This window comes from Filicampus tigris, chromosome 4 (genome assembly GCF_054856515.1).
Source record: "Filicampus tigris isolate MCC_2025a chromosome 4, RoL_Ftig_1.0, whole genome shotgun sequence".
Classification (NCBI taxonomy): domain Eukaryota; kingdom Metazoa; phylum Chordata; class Actinopteri; order Syngnathiformes; family Syngnathidae; genus Filicampus; species Filicampus tigris.
The window spans coordinates 8,060,755-8,082,164 of record NC_141220.1 but is presented as its reverse complement, the minus strand read 5'-3'; the positions used below and the strand labels follow the sequence as shown (position 1 = coordinate 8,082,164).

Genomic DNA, 21,410 nt, shown 5'->3' with positions numbered 1-21,410 from the left:
CCCTGAAGTCCCCTGTCTTCTCCCTGGAGAGGAAGGAATTGTTTTTCCTTTTGCGGATATTCATGAAGAGTGTAAAACCTGTGCAACCAAAACAAGCTAGGCTATAGTCTGGGGAAAAAAAACAAATCAAAGAATAATAAGATGCAAATAAGAACCAAGCATTGTCATACAAATCTATGCTGATATACTCTGTTTTTATGTGATTGTTCCACAAACCCAAATTGCATTTAGGTTGGGATGTTGTGTAAAAAGTGAATATAAACAGTTAAACGGTTTGTAAATCCTTTTCAACTTTTATTCAATTGATATTTTTTGCAAATATTCTCTCATTTTGAATTTGATGCCGGCAACATGTTTGCATAAAGTTTGAACATGAACAACAAAAGAAGTTGAGGAATGCTCACAAACACCTGTCCGAACACCTGATTCCTTCAAATGGAAGGGTGACGTAACACTGTGGTAAATATGGTCCTGTGACTCCTGGCACACCTTTTTTGGAACATGTTGCAGGCGTCAAATTAAAAAAAGTTCACAGTTGTAATGAATAAATAAATACAAATGAAAAAAACGAAATCTTGATCAGTTTGAACATTAAATATGTTGTATTTGTACTGAATCCAATTGAATATAGCTTGATAAATAATAATTGTATTTGTTTTTATTTTCATTTTACACAATGTCCCGACTTCATTGGACTTGGGCTTTGTAAGGACATCACACCTAAATTCATACTGCACGTTGCCACGACAGAACATCATCCATCTCTTTCTTCAGTTGTTGTTACGTGACTACAGATTGCCAGTCCAATTCTGCCTGGCTGTTAAAATTGGTGGTGCAGCTTCACTGAGCATGTAGAGAGCGAAGGAGAGCCAGAGAAAGCTCATCTGGACTCCATCAATGCTTGGTAAATAGAGCCTACATGGAGCTATTGAGCCAGACCTTGGCTCCCACACATCATCTCAGAGAGTCAGACAATGGCTCCAGATAGATACCAAATGACACACACATTGTTATTATCTCTAATCAAGTGTAAAAATGCAAATCTGTTCAAAGATTGCTGTAAACACTCTCAACATTGAGTTATTTTGGTTGAAAACACGAGTTGAATACTAAAAAGCACATCTCCAGAGCCTGGTCAATTGTTTCTTTTTTATGCTCTTTGGATCCCTTTGAATATAAAATACTTTGTGAGTATCTCATAAAACACTTCTATTGTCTGCTGTCCAGCTTTAATTGTTATCTTTACTCCTCTGGCCTAAACACATGCAAATGGTTGTTATTACAACTGTCCCTATAGTGACTAGGAGTCTGCAACCCATGGCTCCACAGCCACGTGTGGCTCTTTCGGCCTTCTGCTGTGGCTCTCTGTGACTTTGGAAAACAATGAATACTTCATTTAAATTTAAACTACCTTCCATTGGATGTTAGGCAAGCCCCCTCTCTGTCCATTTTCAAAACCTCGTTGAAGACACAATTCTATTCGTTGGCTTTTGATCTGACCTGAGACAAATCTTCGGCTGTTTTCCCGGTGTCTATGGCATGTAGTGTTTTGTGTTAAATTATTGATTTCACTTGTTGCATTATGGCTATTTTGTTGCTGAATGTAAAGTGCTTTGTTTGTGAAATGCGCTATATAAATAAAATTGTATTGTATTGTATTGTATCACAAGCGCGATGCTAAGATTCAAGCTACATTCGATGGTAAACCATAAATCCAAGAAAAGGAATGCTTAAGAAGAAAACAGAATGCTTAATGCTTATGCTACATGAACTATATTAAAAACAAACATCGCTCACATAGCCTCATAGATGATAGCTTGCAATCGTGTTTTAAGATGAAAGTGACGATTTATGTGTCAACGCTATACACTGAGGTTCAGGAGCAAAAGTCAGATAAACCCGGAAAAAAACATTTTACTTGGCTATTATCTGCAAATATATATTTTAGATGAAGTGAAATAGTCCTTAATTCAATTGGACAGCTGACTGCACGTTCCACATTTAATAAAATGATGACAAAACAGATGGCATTTTTTGGGTGGCTGCAGGTGGATGATCTGAGTTTGGCTAATTTCATGTACAGTAAGTAAAGTCTTAGTGAAATAAACTTTTTATTATTATTATTTTTTATTGTTTTACATACAGTGTTGTCAGCGGCATGGTGGTCGACTGGTTAGCACGTCCGCCTCACAGTTCAGAGGTCTTGGGTTCGATTCCGGCCCCGGCCTTCCTGTGTGGAGTTTGAATGTTCTCCCAGCGCCTGCATGGATTTTCTCCGGGTACTCCGGTTTCCTCCTACATTCCAAAAACATGCATGGTAGGTTGATTGGACATTCTCAATTACCATTAGGTGTTATTGTGAGTGAGTATGTTTGTTTGTCTCTGTGTGCCCTGCGATTGGCTGGCAACCAGTTCAGGGTGTACCCGGCCGACTGCCCGAAGACAGCTGGGTTAGGCTCCAGCACGCCCGCGACCCTTGGGAGCATAAGCGGTTCGGATAATGGATGGATGGGTGGATACAGTGTTATCCTCACTTTAGATGTCAAAAACGTTTTATGGCTCTCATTTTTTTTCCCCTGTGGCAGACGATCAAAACGGCTCTTTGAGTGTTAAAGACTACCAACCCCTGCCCTTGTCAGCGTCCACAAAAAAAAAAAACCCTACCAAGAATCTTTGTTTTACAATACAGCTAGAAGTGTGCGATATGGACAAAAAAGTGCGGTATATCCAGATACAGGTAATTCTACAACCCGATAACGATATATTTCCCATTATACTGTTTTGCCTTAAGGTGTGAACCTTTCTGATAACCACATTCTCCACTGTCCTGCTTTAGAAAGTAATTTGACCAGCGGGCTGTTCTTGTTATTTACAGTATGTCACATTGCAGGTAGTGACAATGATATTTGTTCAAGCTTTTCAATTTTAACGCACATTAGTCAGAATGACAACATTGAAAAAATGGTGGGATGAGATGAATTGACCACCATGCCCATTAAGAAGGAACGACTTCGCTTTTTTTCCACCGGCTGTGAGATGTAACTTGACTTTGAACAGAAAGCTGCAACCAAAAGCATCCCAATATGATATTATCACATCTTACTTTTCTGGGGATCCAAAGGACATTATCCACTCAAAATAATTACGTGTGCAAATAATAGTGACTTTCATAGTAATATATGATAGTAGTACATAAGAAACATATATTCTTTAGGAAAGTGGCCAATAAAGTAGTAGTTATCATTTAAAGATGAATGAATCGTTACATCCTTATTGCAGAGTTAAAGATATAATTTGAAAAGAGCAGTTCATTTAAGTCATTAAAAATAATGACTTGCTTCTTCACATTCACTGCATGTGCAAAGTGATAAGTGTCTGAAACCCACCCCATAATTTGGGCAACTCAATCATGTTAAGTGTACCATAAGATTCTGTCCCTCCCCACATTCCTGTGCCACCCAGACTCAAAATGACTGTAAACGAAACCAAAGCCACACCGTGGCAACTGAAGAGTGTCAATTTGGACAGGAAATAATTTATTTCCACCTGACTGCAGTTCTCCGATCCCAGACAGGGTCTCTGTTTCCTTTTACCCCAAGTACTTTGACCCGGTAATTCATTAGTGTGCCGTAGTTGATTATCAAATGTGTGACATAGAGGAGTGTGAAATGATCCAATTTCACTTCATTGCTCTGAAAAGTATCAACACTTAAAGTGACAGGACAATTCAAGGCTCTTCCACTAGATGGCGGAAGGTGCAATTAACCTGTTGCCATTCACACAAAAGAACAAGAGCTTAGTGTTTGACTAAACAGGTCCAGTTTTCACACTATCGACAATATATCCGTAGTTTGGCAGGCAAATGTAGAATGTGCATGTGTTTGCTTAGTTTCGCATTTGAACAAAACCTGCAGTCTCTCCTTAAATACCTGGGTGATATTTATCAGCGTCAAATTTCAGCGTCTCTGCTCTCAGAAATACCTGCGAAATACCAGAGCTTTTACCCAATGCGTAATGCCCTTCAAACCCCACAACAACACTTGGTATTTGGCATTACGTGTACTACGTACATATTGAAGGTACCAAATGTTCAATTTGCATAGAATGTATTTGTACCATGGCAGTTGGCTCAGGTCAAACGGCAGGTGATGTGTGTCCGTCCTATTGGCCAGCCATTTTCTCTTATCAACCCTCGTCTAATTCCTCTTCTTTGGTCCAGGGCAGAGAGTAGAGTTGATGATGGGCCACAGAGTTCCCCACTCAGCATCGCTTCTCTGTCTGACTTTGAATGGGTGTCTGTTCCCTGGCATCTCAGTCTCTCATCACCACCCCATCATTCCCATACATCTGTGACCATCCCCCCCACGGAGACAGGGCTCCACTTTGTCCCAGAAGGAACCATACTACCCCACTAGTCCAGGTCCCTCTCAGTGTGAAAACATTCGGACATTACAAAAATGACAGAAAGTCTTTCTCTATTTAAGACTTTCAAAACAGCAGTGGCCCTCTAAATATGAGGCAAGCATCCCCAAACATGTTGAGATAGCATGTGTGTGCCCAAGAGGATGAGACGATTCCCCTCTTTCCATCCATAATGGGGGCCTTCTCCTCAGCTTTCATCCACACCAAGGTTCCCTGACCCAGTAAACGCCTGCAGGATCAAGGTCCCCTTGGGGAATAGAGGTGGATGTTATCATAGCATTCCTGCCCATGTGAAAGTATGCCAATTAGCATAGCTGGAAAATGTTGTTTTACTAGTCCTCTCACTAAACTCTTTTCCCGTTTGCTGGTGATCCAAAGGCATGTGTGAATGTGTGTACTGTATGTATTCACTTTGCACGCACGCACGCACGCGCACACACCCAGTGATTGCCCTTTAAGTTTCAGACAGGTTTATTGGGTGTTTGCACAGGAGAGTCAACATGAGGTTGGATGCCCATTTGTATGTTTTTCCTGCTGTCTCCTGTGGGAAACGAAAGTATATTAGACACACATTGATCATTTATTTCACTGACAGTCCGTGACGTTTAGCTGAATTGTGACACACACATTGCGATATTCAGAGAATTGAAACGATACCGGGAAGTATGCCACACTTTAGAAAACTTGTATAGAATCGTAGCAGCAGTGACTGTTGTCGTCTGTGTTTTTGTACCCCTTGTGTGCAGGCAGCATGTGCAAAGGGAGGAAAGTTAGCCTGTCCTTTTATGCGTTTGTGTTTGCGCCACTGCCAACTGGAGCTGGGCCAGATAAACACCCATTTGTGACAACTGCAGCCATTTCCCTCCTGGGACAAAAGCCACATGCTTGTGAGTGCTTGTGGGTTTGTTGTTTTATTATCCAGATTGTCCATCCAACATTTAACTGTTGTCTTTCATTACAGTGACAATGAAACAATACAGGAAGAAGGAAATCCAAGGCCTAATAGTTAAGATTACAACAAGCCATATGCTCAATACCTATAATACCTCAATACGCACACTTGCTCTCTCTGTGTTTTCATCCATCAAGCAACCATCCATTTCCCACATTGCTTTTATTGTGCAGGGTCATGACAGCGGCTCTTACAGCGACATTGGATAGTCCGGCAGTCAGCCACAGGTTTTGAGGGTTGTTATTATTTGACTGGTTCCCAACCTTTTTTGTCATACCATGAGTACCCCCTCACTCGTACGTGTTGATGATTCTCCAAAAGTAGAACGTAACTCAACTGATTATTACCGGTAAATGAAAATCTTTGAATTTTGTCTCCTTAATTTGAACATTTAATTCAGGCATTGTATTCTTTTGAACTCAAAATAAACGTGAAAACAATGTTGCCTTGAAAATAAATGATATAAATAGGAAATAAATAACATACCTGCACTTGATATATACAACTCTTGTAATATTTATCACAAAAAACAGAGCTCCTTTGAATAAGTTCCCGTTTAAACAGGCATTTCAACTTTAACGAACAGGAAAATAACACCTAAAGAAAAAGTCTACCCAAACATATTTTTTTCAAGAATATATTCCCTGCAGGCGCACTAGTTGAAACACAACATTCTGATTAATTTTGTGTTAGTGGAATATAAGTTAAGCAGCAAAATGCACTCGTTTTTAGCCATCTCTGGGGGCGGCCATTTTGTCTTCTGTCGACTGAAAATGACATCACTGCTCACAACGACCAATCACGGCTGGCCTGTTTTCTGAATCTGAGCCGTGTATGGAATATTCCACAAACGCAATATTAATCAGAATGCCTTGTTTCAACTAGTGGGCGTGCGTATAACATATTCTTGAAAAGATTTTGGGGTTGGCTTCCACTTTATTTGCAGATATGTGATTCTTGAGCTTGAAGATCAATACTTAAAATTGTGAACTCTGACTCGGAATGTCGATATTTTAGTATTGATCCGCCCATCCCTAATGAGCCCCCAAGCCAGTTGAGAAAGGCTTTGTTAGTGTTCCGTTTTTTTAACAAAATTACATTGGTGGAATTGACTTGAATAATACAGTGAATTCATTTCAGTTTTATGTGGCTGTACATAAGCAGACATTTTATATATAGAGCTGCTTGTTTTCTCACATTTACGTCCCCTCACACTGAAAGATTGCCATGAGAACTTTTCAAAATTGTGCAGTCTCTTCCTCATTGAAAATTCACCGCTTCCACTTTTAAACATTTGACAGTTCACGATACGCTATAAATTTAGCCAACCACAAACCCTAACCTCACCCAATACGCTGAAACTGAAAAGCATTGTTTTTGACACAAGGCACGTTCTTTAACACCGGATCTGAACCCAGTCTAACCACAATACCAAATGCTTCTGCTTCCCTCTGGGATAGCGTACTGTACATTCCTGCATCCATAGCTAAGCACACCCTGTCCTACAGGAAACAATCTTTTTCACTATTTTCTTTAACTGAACAGTTCTTCGACAGCTATTGTTGAACACTTCTGCAAGTGGAATAAAAGCCAGCGGAATACAAAGTATTTTCATGTTATATAGATTTTCTGATTAAGTCAGTGTCTTGGCTGGATACAACGTAATTAAAAATCAATGGATGTTTGTTTACCGTTGTTTAGATTTCGCCGGTCCTTTGTTCCCTGTTTTACAGAACACATTTACTATTCTTCATCTTTTTCTGTATTGATATTTTGAACCACAGTTTTCAATACTACAGGGATGGTACAAATAGAGCAAAGAACAACATCCATCCATTATCGATGCCGCTTATCCTCACAAGGGTCGCGGGGCGTGCTGGAGCCTATCCCAGCTGTCTTCGGGCAGTAGGCGGGGGACACCCTGAATTGGTTGCCATCCAATCGCAGGGCACACAGAGACAAACAAACATCCGCACTCACAATCACACCTAGGGGCAATTTAGAGAGTCCAATCGACCTACCATGCATGTTTTTGAATGTGAGAGGAAACCAGAGTACCCGGAGAAAACCCACACAGGCACGGGGAGAACATGCAAACTCCACACAGGGAGGCCAGTCGGCCACCGTGCCAGTCGACCACAGTCACGCCAAAACTTTTGGTCTGAAGTGTTTATCAGAATGTCCTGTTTGGTTTGTCAAACAACTGCCATGGTTCATAAGTACAGTATAATATAGCCGCAATTGAATTACTATGATGGTTTTTCACAGTGTTATCTGATTTTTTTGCATGGTCGTAGATGTTATCCTACCAGGCATCAATTCATCGTGGTCATCAATGACCGTACAAGGGTCACCTGGTAATGTGACGTTCCATCACAATAACAGTGCTATGTTAGACAACATCATTGTGCTTTCATGAATAGTTGCATGTTAGCTGCAAAGTAAAGCAGTGTGAACCTTTTTGGGTCATTACTTGGTCTTTGAACCAGTTTTCATTATGCAAGTGTATACATCAGAGTTCAATAGGTCCGGACTTAATTAGAAGCAGCAATTCAAATATGTCACGCTGCTTTAGTCATTCTTTAGACATCAACGATTGCCCAGTTCCATCTTTGTCGAGATCATTGGTCAACTTTCTCGGATCGCTTTTAAGGGGATCTGAACAGTCACTGAGTCTTCATTCACTCTGAAAGTGTAGACAACCTTCTGTAAACTCTTCTTTCAAACTCTCTATGAACTGATTTTCCTTTTGAATCTTTCCTGAACTTGAGTTTGTGTAAGTGCGTCGTTGGTGTGTTGTTGAATTTTGAGATAGAGGGTTAGAACCAGCCATTTATTTGCCAGCAAATAAATATGGAATTAATCAAGGGTCTTGCTCATTGAGATACAGCTGGCTTCTCATTGCCCATCAAACCCCACTCTGATCATGTCTTTATTCTTCACTGTGTATAAATCCGTGACTTGAAACCCAACATTACAATGGCTTATATCTTTGGGTTTTAAGTAAAGTCAAGTGAAGTTAAATTAGTATTATAAGTATTCATATTGTCATTCATTGGCTGGCAACCAATTCAAGGTGTCCCCTGCCTACTGCCCGAAGACAGCTGGGATAGGCTCCAGCACGCCCCGCGACCCTTGTGAGGATAAGCCGTATCGATAATGGATGGATGGATGTTGTCATTCTTATTATTGTTACAGGACACCTCACAGCCAAATGTCAATGAGTCAAAGCCATATGTATAGTATATACCTTATGTATTGCTTTTACTCTCTCCATTCTATGTAAATGTTCTCAAGTGTGATCAGATAGAAAGTGATATGCATTTAAATGCAATTTTTGTGGCTATGTGAGCAAACAATGGCTTGAAAGGTGTGATTCGACATTTAGAAGCAGTGTAGGTATCACAGTCAAAATGCTGGCGACTGGAGTAAGCTATCCTGAAATACTTTCATTTTACTCTTAACAATGTGAGAGTAAGGATAAAGAGGAGGCAAGTAACTTCACTGTTTTGGTGTGATACTGCATACTGTCTTGAGGAAAAACATGTTGGGATCGGTTGTATGAAACTGGATTCTTAATCATAAATCCGTGTCCATGAAGGCTTCAACATGGCATTGCAATCAACTCTGTCCTGCACGCTGAATCTGCACTATTAGCTCCACAGTCAATGAACATTTTTTTTTTTTTCTTGAAACCCAACCACAGCCGATTCTATCTCTGACGTTAACCCACAGAGTGACATATACAGACTACAATTATTAAGTTCTATTTCCCCTCCAGCGACACAATGTTTCACTTGACACGTTGTGTTTATATTAATCCCATAGTTGTCCGGTTCTGTCCTTCATCAAACATCAAAGCCAGTCAGATGTCAATTGCTGGAGCATGTTCATTTCCATACTTTCCACATAGCAGAGCCAGAATACACGGGCCAGTTCAAACTCCCAGCCACCCCAGTTAAATGAATGTCATGTGGGAGAGAAACTGAACAATTCAGCAAGGGATCAGAAGGTGCCTTGTCACCATTTAGTCTTACAAGCACCAGACTAACAAGCAAACTGCTATTTGTGTTTTGCATCTGAGGTGTTGATAATTGTGGCATCAAGTTCACACACAAAAAAATAAAAAAAAACAAAAACAACTAAGAACATGTTAACATGTGCTTCATTCGTCTTTAGCTATGGGTTGCGCAGTGTATCATCTGACGATCGCAAGCCAAACCCTTGCTTGACTGGAGTTCACGTCGGTAATGTTTCTTTTTTATGTTTATATTTCACGTGCTGATGCAAAATGCGGCAAAGTGATGCTTATCGTCAGCATGTAGCTGGCTTATTCCCGGTTTATGTTGGATTATCTTGGAGTCAATGGAAACAATCGTGTCCGGGTAGAAGTTATGGAACCGAGCAGAGACGTGTGGTTGTAATAAAAATCTGAAACCAGGAGCCGCGCACTGGTCCATCTTGGCAGGCAACCTCCGACACTGGAGAGGAAGACGAACAGCGGCAGCGTAGCCAAGCAGTCGTCTAAGATCCAGGTCTCGCTTACTCCTGGAAGCGGGTCTTCCACCCTTTATTCAATCCGATTTATCATATTTGTGAAGCACTGGGAAACACGGGTTCGTGACACCACGCGTTCTTTGGCATCCAGCTTGTTGTATGCGTTCTCAAAAGGGTAATGAACTAAGATGGCTGCAAACAGAATGCGGGGAGCAAAAATGGATGTGCGTGCCAACCTCATGAATTTATTTTTGTAACACAACTGTCTTGCTCCAGTAAAAGAAAAGACTGGAATGCTTTCAATTGCGAATTTCACGTGCGCATTGTTCCAAGACTCCATGCACAGTGGGTTTGGAGGAGATGCAATCTTTCACACACATTCTCATCCCGGACTGTCAAGTCATTCCAAGCCGAAAGAGTAATGCACAGGATCTGTCTGGCGCTTGGCTGTGTGTTTGAATGTTTTAATGCATATGCACATTGTCCAGTATGTGAGCGCTTACGCTGCTGAGTCGAAGTTCAAACACGTGCCCCTCACTCTATCCTGATGTACTAAGCACCTCATGTAGCTTCGTTTGAAACGGAATGTGCGCAGGTGTTTGAACCTAGCAGCAGTGCCTTCAGGTTTCTTTACTCATTTTGGATAGGATGCAAGAAGAAAACGGGAGATACTGAATACTGAAAAAATACTGAGCTCCGAGCACATTTTGGATCTTGCTACGGTATCTATTGGCTCTCACAACATTCCATAAATTTTCCTGTAAATGTTAATGTCAGCTTTTTTTTTTTTGCTTTCTCGACAAGCAGTATTTATTCCCTCTGTTGATGTTGACTGAAGTACCATTAAGTTCATACCATGTATTTTTCTATTACTTTTTGTTGAAGAAGAAGGAGAAATAGAAGCAACGTTTAAATAACAACGTTCAACAACGTAATGCTTTTCGATCATAGAAAAAAAAAAAAATCTGTATATTTAAAGTTCTCGGTACTTGGTGTGACTAACTTGTCTCTGAAATACTACATACATTCTCACCTTTACCAACGGGGCTTTCACTTCAGCTACCTCAAGCATTTTACAGCAAATATTAAAAAAAAAAAAAAAATCAGCACTTGTTTCTTTTAATTGTTGCACCACTTTTAAAAAACGGTTTTAAATGATGGTTTGGTGTTAAAACAACTATCCTATAGATTGGAAATGATATTTCAGCCAAGATGGCAGTGCTACCTCCTGTCAGTCAGAATGACAGCTTCTTGTCAGTACCCTGCCGGCTCAATGCTTAAGCAAGAAGTTGTTCTCTTAAAACTTATCCTTGCAGGCCAAGGTTAAATGTGTACATGTATCTTGTCATCTCTCACTATCTTCAAGCCTTCTTCGAACTCTTTGTCAGAGTTCCCCTAACTTTTGAACGATACAACATGTGCGCCGAGATGCTTAAGATGACCGGGGTTTTAGGGCCAGATCATTGTCTATGGCCATTTCTACAATCCGTGCCCTTTGTACTTGTTCGGCAGCTTTTAATTAAAAACATTCCGCTTCATTGGCCTGCGAAATCAAAGACTAATGCTCGCCGTTTCAATTGTTCTGACATATCTGTTAATACAGTTGATTTGTTCTATTGTTTGTTTTTCAGTGATCTCAACTTGGTTTTCACATAAGCAAAATGATTAGGTTCGTACTTCCACTTTACACATGCGCTCTGTTCTTTTTCATCTGCGAGTTAAAACAAATAAATCTTCCATTTTACAGTGGAGCGCATGGGCACTGTAGATCTCTGTACATGTCCTGAGGATGACCCAGCGTATTGGCAGCGTCCTGCTACAGCTGCATAACATATTCTCCCTTTTCTTTCTTCCAGTTCCAGTTTTGACCTTCAAGTCGACTGAATTGCCAAAGACCAAACGGCGCAGCGGTATGTTTCAAGTCCCTTTTCAAGAAAGTTGTTTGTGCTTTGGTATTAAATATTGAATCGCACCTAACAGGAAGCAGACATGGACTTACACGCGTGCCGTGCACACACAGTCTGTCTGCTTGCCCCTACGGTGTGGTTTCCATTTGAATCCATACTTCCACTTCTCTCCACCTACCACAGTGTGTGAAAAGGATGCTGTGCGTTTTAATGGCTTTTTCGGAGCTTTAATTACACTCAAGATGTATTTATTTTTTTTTTTTTTTCAATGCAGGATGTGGCAGCTTGTGTGAATGGACGGTTTTATTGGTCTCGACTTGTACACAACTAGAGGTGAGCAGTTGGTGATGGGCTGGTGATGTGGCCGGCAAACGGTGCAAGATTTGGACCGAAAACTGAGGAAAATCAAGAGAGCCTCTGTGATCCACAATACGGGCGCTGCTGGACTGCAGTGTGCTGCTTCTTTGTCCGCAACTGTGCCCTCCTTGCTAATTGACCCTGTCCTCGCCACTTAGTTTGCGCTGACAGCAGGTCAGTGACTTGCATATTAGGAAGCAGCTGGTCTGACCTCATGTGTTAAAGTTTACATGTCCAGATGTTTTGCTACGTGCATAGTTGTGCGCATGTGTGCTTGTTTGTACAGTCTGATGCCTGCGCATGCTCGTGTGAGTCATGCTCGGTGGAATCAATTAGAGATGTGAATTAACCCCGGAGCTTGGTCATTGATCCCCTGAGTTCTTTATCACGGTCCTGTTTTGCAAGTCTTTTTTTTGGCAGCCTGATTGCGTGCGGTGCCGCCCAGGAGGGCTGTTGGAGTCGCTTTCCTGCAAATCATACCTTGACTCAGAAGCGCTACCAGTAAGATGCATAAATCACTGAGAACGGTTGTTGAATTTGGTTTGGTATCCACTCGAACTTCTTGATATTCCCCTGTTGGTGAATTCCTTCCAGCAGGAAACTCCAGAGGCTGCTTCAGGACAGGTTGATGGAAGGAAGTTGAAAGGAGGCCTAGAAAAAACAGGGACAGACTAACACATAGAAGCAGACAGATACGCACATACTTAAAAACTCTCTGTGATATGGAGGAAAGAGAGGGAGTTGGGGAACGTTCGACTGGGTCAGCAGAGGCTCATGTGAAGAATGATAGTTGCAGAAAGAGCACAAGAGAAGAAAAGGAGGTGTGGAAATTTGAATGGAGTGGAAACTGGGCCGCAGGCCACTAAGCAGTTCCTCCAGAGCCCTGCCAGAGCAATTAGCCATCAGGAGTTAAGAAAGGGAACTTAAAGAAAGTGCAGCGGTGGTTTGCTGGGATTTGGACGGTGTTTTAGGCCCTAATGTGGGAATGCTTTTGTATCGTCTGTCTTTTTTTTTTTTTTTTTATGGTGAAAGACAGAGTTTGACTGTCTTTAAATGGCATCAAAGCAACTCAGGTGAAGCATTCCACCCTTTGCTTGAAGTACTACGCGCACCCACATTAAATTGTGTCTGGCTTGTATTTAGGGAAAATCTTGCTTTACCCATGTCTCTCTAATAAAACATTTTTTTCGCTTTTGAGAAAAATTCTTGGACTTGTTAAATATCGTAGGACGCTTGAACGATGTAAATACTTTTAACAAGATGTGGTCTTTTCTGAGGCTGTGCGTTTAAAGAAACATGGCGGTATTGCTTTTCCATTTCCAGTCCCCACATTTACTTTAAATACCCATTCATGAATTCTTTTAAAGCTGCAATTGCCTTAAATTGCCAGTAATTGTATTAGAACTCAATGTCAAAATATTTATGCACCGTGTTCAACATGTTACAACCTGGACACTGTTTGGGGAGACTCTTCGGCGGGGGGCGGGGTCGTTTTTGGGCGATATGCTCTAAAATTCTCACATTATTTTCAACTCAACAATAACTTGATGATATTCTACAAAAAAAATACTGTAAATTGCACTTTTTTCATAAAACAATTATGGATAGGCAGTGCTTGTGAACTACATCTCTTGTTTATATTTTAAATTGCTTCGTACATATGCTGCAAAACATTGTACAACAACATTCAAAGGCAATATTTATTATTATGTCTAGATTTTCATTTTCATTGTTTGGAAATATTTATGTTACTTACATGTTTCCTATCATTTCATAATGACAGATATCATCACATTTTGAGCTGCAGTCAGTACTGGTCTACCACTGCCAACTACCACAGCAATCAGAATGAGAAAAGGTGTTCACTGCAGCGGACAGAATGGACAAAAAAAATATTTTATTGGATATAAGGTCATTTGTGCCGCATGCGTCACCCTGGAATACTGGTATGTCATTTGTGGACACAGACGGTAAAAAAAATACAGCACCTAGTACTACATTATTACATTGTAGTGACAACAAGCCGTGATCTTTTGACAGTTAACAAAATTGTTCTACACATGTGATATAGTCGCAAACGATGTGGACTACGAGTGTGTAAACTGAATATTAAGCGACTATCAAACAGCCCGTCAAGTTTTACTTGCTCGCATAAAGTAATGTTACGGTGATGGCGGCGTTAGTGATGTCTCGCCAACGTTTACTTGCGTTTGTTCAACTCACCGAGGGTTTTCTGAGTGTCTCTACTTATCTTTTCTTTCACATTCTCTTGGAGCTGCAAAGTTTTCTTTGTGATCCATATGGTTCGTGGTGGAACAGATTTGTCTGTGAATTGCACTTCACAGCGACCGTTTTGGCACATCTTACAATGTTCTTCCGACCGATGTCAGACTTGTCATCCCCAAATATTTTCCTTCCAGGCTAAAGACGTGGATTTAAGTCTTGCTATGAAATACCCGCAAAGACGAGAGACTGGTCCATTTCTCCATTTCCTAAATTTGAAACGCTGCCGTCTTCCGCTGGTCCCAAAGAATGGTGTGACTGAATCCTGCCTGCTGATTTGCAGAATGATGGTTCATCACTTTCTCCTCCTTTGCGCTCCAGGCACTCTGATTCACCGCATGGGGATTTCATCACTTCCTCCCACTTTGCAGCCAATCAATGGACTCGTTTGTCTTTTCTTTTCGAGACGGTATTAATACTCGAAAATGTAGCATTGCACATCGTGAAAGCACCGTTGACGATATAGATGACGATACTCCCCCAGTACACTCCCTTTGAAAATTACGCTTTTTATCCACAGTATGTAGGCCAAGTATGTGTGTATGCATTTTATTTCTTATCTAAGTTAACATTAACACAAGCACAAATTTGTGAATCTTGACGATGACTGGAATGAGCTACGGTTGAATTTTGGTGGATTGTATACTTTTAATTAAAAAAAAAAAAAGCTTTGCTAGGCTTTCATTGATGTGTCTTTATTTTTTTGTGTGCACATCACAAATCCATGGCCCACTTTTGTTTTGAATTGTACAGTCTGCCTTTCACTGGCAAATGTAGCCTTTTGAGGCGTGCAATCAAGGGCGGAATGGAAGCGCTCTCTCATAGTGGCCAGGCAGTAGCTGTACTGTTAAAGGCATTTGGACCTTAAAGCTCTGTTGTTTATGTAACCAAGAGAAAGCAGAAACTCCCTCATAGCTCCTTAAAAAAACAGATGCCGGAGAGTTTTGCTTTACCTATTATGACATATTTGTTATGCAGGCAACTACGACATTTCTTCTGTGAATCTTTCCTCAATTTACGTAAATCTAATTCAAAACTTAGATTGACATGTACTTTTCTGAAATCAAGCTCTACAGTGGGTACGGACAGTATTCAGACCCCTTGAAATTTTTCACTTTCTGTGTCATTGCAGCCATTTGCCAAAATCAAAAAGTTCATTTTTATTCCCCCTTAATGTACACTCAGCACCCCATCTTGACAGAAAACCCCCCAGAAATGTAGACATTTTTTCAAATTGTGCATGGAAAAAAAGAAAAACTGAAATATCATATGGTCATAAGTATTCAGACCCTTTGCAGCGACCTTCATATTTAACTCACATGCTGGGCGTTTCTTCTGATCCTTCTTGAGATGATTCTGCTCCTTTATTTGAGTCCAGCTGTGTTTAATTAAACAGATTGGACTTGATTAGGAAAGGTCTATATAAGACCTTACACAGCTCACAATGCATATCAGAGAACATGAGAATCATGAGGTCAAAGGAACTATCCAAGGTGATCGGAGAAAGAATTGAGGCAAGGCACAGATCTGTCCAAGGTGACAAAAGAATTTCTGCAGCACTCAAGGTTCCTAAGAGCACAATGGCTTCCATAAACCTCTAATGTAAGAAGTTTGGGACGACCAGAAGTCTTCCTAGACCTGGCCGTCCAGCCAAACTGAGATCGTGAGAGAAGAGTCTTGGTGAAAGAGGTAAAAGAACAACTCAAAGATCACGGTGGCTCACAGAGATGCTGTTGGGAGATGGGAGAACGTTTCACAAGCATTTCTGGAGAGACCTGAAAATGGCTGTCCAACCTGACAGAACTGGAAAGGATCTACAAGGAAGAATGAAAGAGGATCCCCAAATCCAGGAGTGAAAAACCTGTTGCATAATTCCTAAGAAGACTCATGGCTGTACTAGCTCAAAAGTGTGCTTCTACTCAATACTGAGAACAGGGTCTGAATACTTATGACCATATGATATTTCAGTTTTTCTTTTTTTAATAAATATGCAAAAACTTCTACATTTCAGTTTTTTTTCCTGTCAAGATGGTCTACTGAGTGTACATGAATGAAAAATAAAATGAACTTTTTTGATTTGGGCATATGGCTGCAATGACACAGAAAGTGAAACATTTCAAGGGGTCTCAATACTTTCTGCACCCGGATACAGAAAGTGAAAATTTTCAAGGGGTCTGAATACTTTCCGTACCCACTGTAATTACGTGATTTGACAAATGATGTATGGTATGTACAAGAATCTTCCAACTATTCACTTCACAATTAATCAAAGCAGGCCAATTAATTTTGCTTCTCAGTTAGTTAGTCTATTTGCAATAGAATAGTGACTCTTTCTTACGTACTGCTGTAATTCTCTTTCTTGACAAAAACACAGAAGAGCCAAAGGAAAAGCATAACATAGGAGTTAATTCTCTCGAAGCTGTTGTGCTATCACAGCTGATGATAGTTTGAATACTGTGGGCTCTATTTTCGTGCCCAGTCTAAGTCTAGTGCAAGGCGCGGTGTAAGTCTGCACAGAGGCGGGTTAGACCTTCTGTTGGTATTCTCGCAGATGTACAAAAGCGGGTGTAGCGTGATTTAAAAAAAAAAAAAAAAAAAAGTATTTTGCGCCGTTGTGGGTGTGCACACAGTCGACTTAATCCAGGCCAATAGAAGCAGCTCCTCTCATTCCCTTTGAATGCAGTGTGCGTGTTGATAGTCTTTGACATGATGGAAGAAGAAACTGGTTTGCTTGAGTCCTGCGGCAGGTCGAGGCCCGCAAAATGCGAAATAAAGAACTGCAAGCAGATCGCCATGGGTAATTGATGTAAAGTTGGCTAGTGAGATTATAGACTGTGAAATGGGACACCCCCATCCAACCCGATTGTTCTTGTCCGTCCATCACAATTGGACTGCAGTAAAAGCCGGGATGTCTGGCTGGTTCACATCCATAGCCACAAACTGTGTGTGTGCTATCCAGAGCTGGGTATCGCCTAACCGCTAAAGAGTTCCCGTCTGCATATTTAAACCACCCATGTGGTCCCAGCCTCTCCCTCGTCGGCAACAGCCAATCGGCTCCGAGCACATGATCTTCACGTCACAAGCAGGCGTCGCACAGGTAGACACGTCGACAAACCAAAAAAAAAAAAATCTCTAACAAAAACAACAGACACACACACGCACAGCGTGGTGATCGGTGAAATAGAAATAATATGGGGCGCATGTCATTGCGTCTGTTGGACAGCATGGTACACAATATGGTTTATTTTTATTTTTTCCTTACTCGGTGTCAGGTGGGTAGATCAAATATGCAGACGGGAATTCGGTGGCGGTTTGGCGATGCCCAGCTCTGGTGCTATCATGTGACTGACACGCGACATGACCATTTCCCACCTTCATTTTATTCTATTCAGTCATTAATGGTGGGTGGATATCAAATCATTCATAACATTTGTGTCATATGGTTGTCAAGGATAAAAGCCAAATGAAAGCATCGCAATTTCGTAAATTCCACATTTTTTTCAAAAATCCATACGTGTGGGTGTGTTTTTCAATGAACTATTGAGCAACCTAATGTCTTGAAAATGGCTTGCTCTCTTTGATGATACAATATTGACAGTTGAACAAACATGCCGTTTTTGGGGTTTCCTGAAAAGTGAAAAATTTGGAGGTACGATGTTTTGGTGCTCCCAACCCCATTTAATGATTTTTTGTGGCCTGAAAATGTGTGTGTGTGTGTGTGTGTGTGTGTGTGTGTGTGTGTGGGTCTGCGGCTAATGGGTAAGTGGATCCATACAGTTCCTAGTTACCTGTTAAAAAAATGTAGTTAGTAATGTAATGCAAGTGTCATAATATTAAAGTAATATAACTTGACTTTGTTTAATTACGTTTGGATTACTCCTATATCAGATATGTTGAAAAAAAAAAATCAATAAAACAAACAAAAAAAACCTCAATACCATGTATATTTTTATATAACTCTCTTTTCTATCCTATGGCTGTTTAATATGCAGGAAGGAAAGCTGAGCACCCACAATTCAAATCCAAAGCACAAGAAATGTGAGAGACAGACTAACCACTTTTGCACCGTACTGGATAGATAGATGGACGGACAGACGGACGGACAGACAGACAGATAGTAAGTAGGGCTGGGATGATAGACTTTTGTCCTGATCCTATATCGAATTTCGAATCACATTTTTATATTATGAAAATATAAATTTAAAAAAGCTGAGGCATGTGTTTCCAAAATCTCAACTGAAGTTCCATTTGACATTTATTCAAGTGTCACGATTGAAAAGTGCATAAACTGCTCCAGTAACTGTTCCTGACACACAGGAATGCAAGATTGATGAAGATGCCAAAATGAAAAAGATATATAAAACCCCAATCACAAAGCTCAACTTTGAGGACGTCAAATGTTCCAAAAGTACGTTATACAACGTGCAAAACATAAGTATTCTGCACTCCCTGAGCAGACTGAGTAGTCTGGCGGGTAGCGAACAGTCCCCCAAAAAGAGTCCAATGTTGCTGGTTTCAAGCCGTTTATTACACTTCGGTTGAAGTTAATGTAAAACTAAACGCACAAAACAAAGGGAATCACACATAATGCATATTCGAACATAAATCACAGTACTTCGTTTTATTTCCCGAGCGTGCTGTAGTTAGCTCAAGGGTAATGCACAATGAAAACGCCATTAACGAGCTAACGAAAATTTGCGCGCTACCCACGGCCCTTGAATCACTCAAACAACGGGCACAAACATTGCTCGAAGGCACACAGAGAAGCATCCAAACAATACTTACAGGCATATTCTCTTCCTACGCTGCCAAAAAAACAAGTTGGAACTACGAACCTCGATTGTCATTTTCTTCTACTCCTCAATGTAACATCGTGTGTCTTCTTCTACTCCTCAGTGTAACTACACGTATCTTAGTACGAGCACACACACTGCCCCCTAGTGGCCAAGTCATGCACAGCTTACAAAGGATATCAAAAGTATCGATACTTGGTATCGGCGAAAAAAAGTATCACGATACATCTATTTTTTTCCCAGCCCTAACAGATAGATAGATAGATAGATAGATAGATAGATAGATAGATAGATAGATAGATAGACAGTATTTATTCACATTTAGAATTAATTACTAGGGATGTGACGATTAATCGAAAATTGATTAAAAATTCATTCAATCGATTAATCGATTCGAAACGAGACAAATCTAACTCTTCATTCCTTGAGTGAATTGTTACATCCCTACTAATTACCATGGAAATACTGTAGTAGAGTAGCTCTTGGGAGAAAATGTGGGTCTTGGATTATGGCATTGGAAAAATCTTCAAATTTTTAATGTAAAATTAACTTATGTGGTACTTTGTTGAAGTTGGTAGTCGGAAACGGTAACGGAAGCCCATTTAGAATGATAGTTGGACCGGCCTATAGCCGATTACTATTTGGTCCGGCCAGACAAAATGGCGGGTAAATGGACGGCCGAAGGGTACCCCAGGCAACAAAAGGACCGCCCATTTTTTGTAAAAGGCCAAGCTCTAAGAATCCGATTTCGGCAGTACGTCTACCTTGTGTTACCCTCACAGACTCCCCCACTGGCATGCGCACTGACATGTGCACAAGCGACTGAATTCTTGGCACTCATGCGGTGAATGCTTCGTGCAGAGGTCCTGCATATACATTGTTCCCTTTTCCTTAAAAAAAGTTTCAATTACAGTGTGCTTTACACCTTACATGTTGTTTTTATTTTTTTACACTTTTATATCACTTTGAGAAAATACTGGGTTATGTATTGTGAATAGGCACTCAGCCAAAAAATACAGTGACATGACTTTTGCTGAAGGCTTCAACCTAGCAATGAATCAATCTGTTTCTCGCACTTTTATTGTGTTTTCACTTTGGTGTGATTGAACAGTTTTGGCAGCAGCACTGTAAATAGTTGAGTGATACACCTTCAGCAATGAAATCCCTAATGTGCTGTAGTAAAAACCGATGAAATTAAAGTCAAACACACAACATAAAAGGTTATAGCACCCAAAAGTAGTCAACAGTAGGAGTGGAGCTGCAACTGTCCACTTTTAAAACCCTGTTGAAGACACATTTCTTTTCTCTGGCTTTTGATCGGACCTGAAATTCCCGTGTCAATTGTATATAGTGTTTGATGTCAATTTATTGGCTTCATTATTTATTTTATTTATATTTATATATTATTTATTTATATCTATATTTATTAATACATGTATCACAGCCTTTTATTGTTTTGTTTTTTTTAATTTATTGTATTGTTTGTAAAGTGCTTTGTTACAGCTCTAGCTGTTATGAAATGCGCTATATGAATAAATTTGTATTGTATTGTATATTCAAACATTTTCTTCACCTGATTTCTAAACCCTTGGGATACTCTTTGTTGTTGTCAGTTAGCCAAATCTGTAGATAACCTTTAATGTGTACGACACAGGCTGCAACCCCTCCCCCCCAAAAAAGTTAAGTTACTACAGTATTTCACATAGGCGTTATGTAATCTGAAAATAAAATTTTATTGACATGCTAACCACTCCATCACTGTGCCACGCCATCTCTGAAAACTATATTTCTACTTTAATAAGTTGAAGCTCTTGAAATAAGAATGAAATGTGCATTGAGACGTTTAGGAATAATTACTCTTACTTCATTACTGTTCTACTGTAGTCCATACAAAGCTCCTGGACTGCACGAGTTGACCCTTTAACTGCATGGACTGTGTGTCGAGTTACATCTCTTTTCAGTGGCTCATCTGCTCAAATTTCTCAGGTTTATTTTGCTAAGTAAGAACGCAAATACTGTAGAATTTTTCACCAAGAAGTTGACGTAGCTGAACGTAATGCACTTTCTGGAATGTTGTCTTCTAGTGTTCTTTCTTTCTTTCTTTCTTTCTTTCTTTCTTTCTTTCTTTCTTTCTTTCTTTCTTTCTTTCACTCATTCTTTCTTTCACTCATTCTTTCTCTCTTTCTTTCAACACTTTAA

General features: G+C 40.3%; 1 long non-coding RNA gene across 1 annotated transcript in view; it reads left to right on the top strand.

Annotated features, from left to right (window-relative positions):
- LOC147148376 (uncharacterized) overlaps positions 1–14,998 on the top strand; it is a 42,575-nt gene extending 27,577 nt beyond the window's left edge. Inside the window, exons 3-4 of the long non-coding RNA XR_015086585.1 lie at positions 11,728–11,781; positions 14,556–14,998. This is a non-coding gene — a long non-coding RNA (uncharacterized LOC147148376). The remainder of the gene's footprint in view (positions 1–11,727; positions 11,782–14,555) is intronic.
- The last annotated feature ends 6,412 nt before the right edge of the window (positions 14,999–21,410 follow it).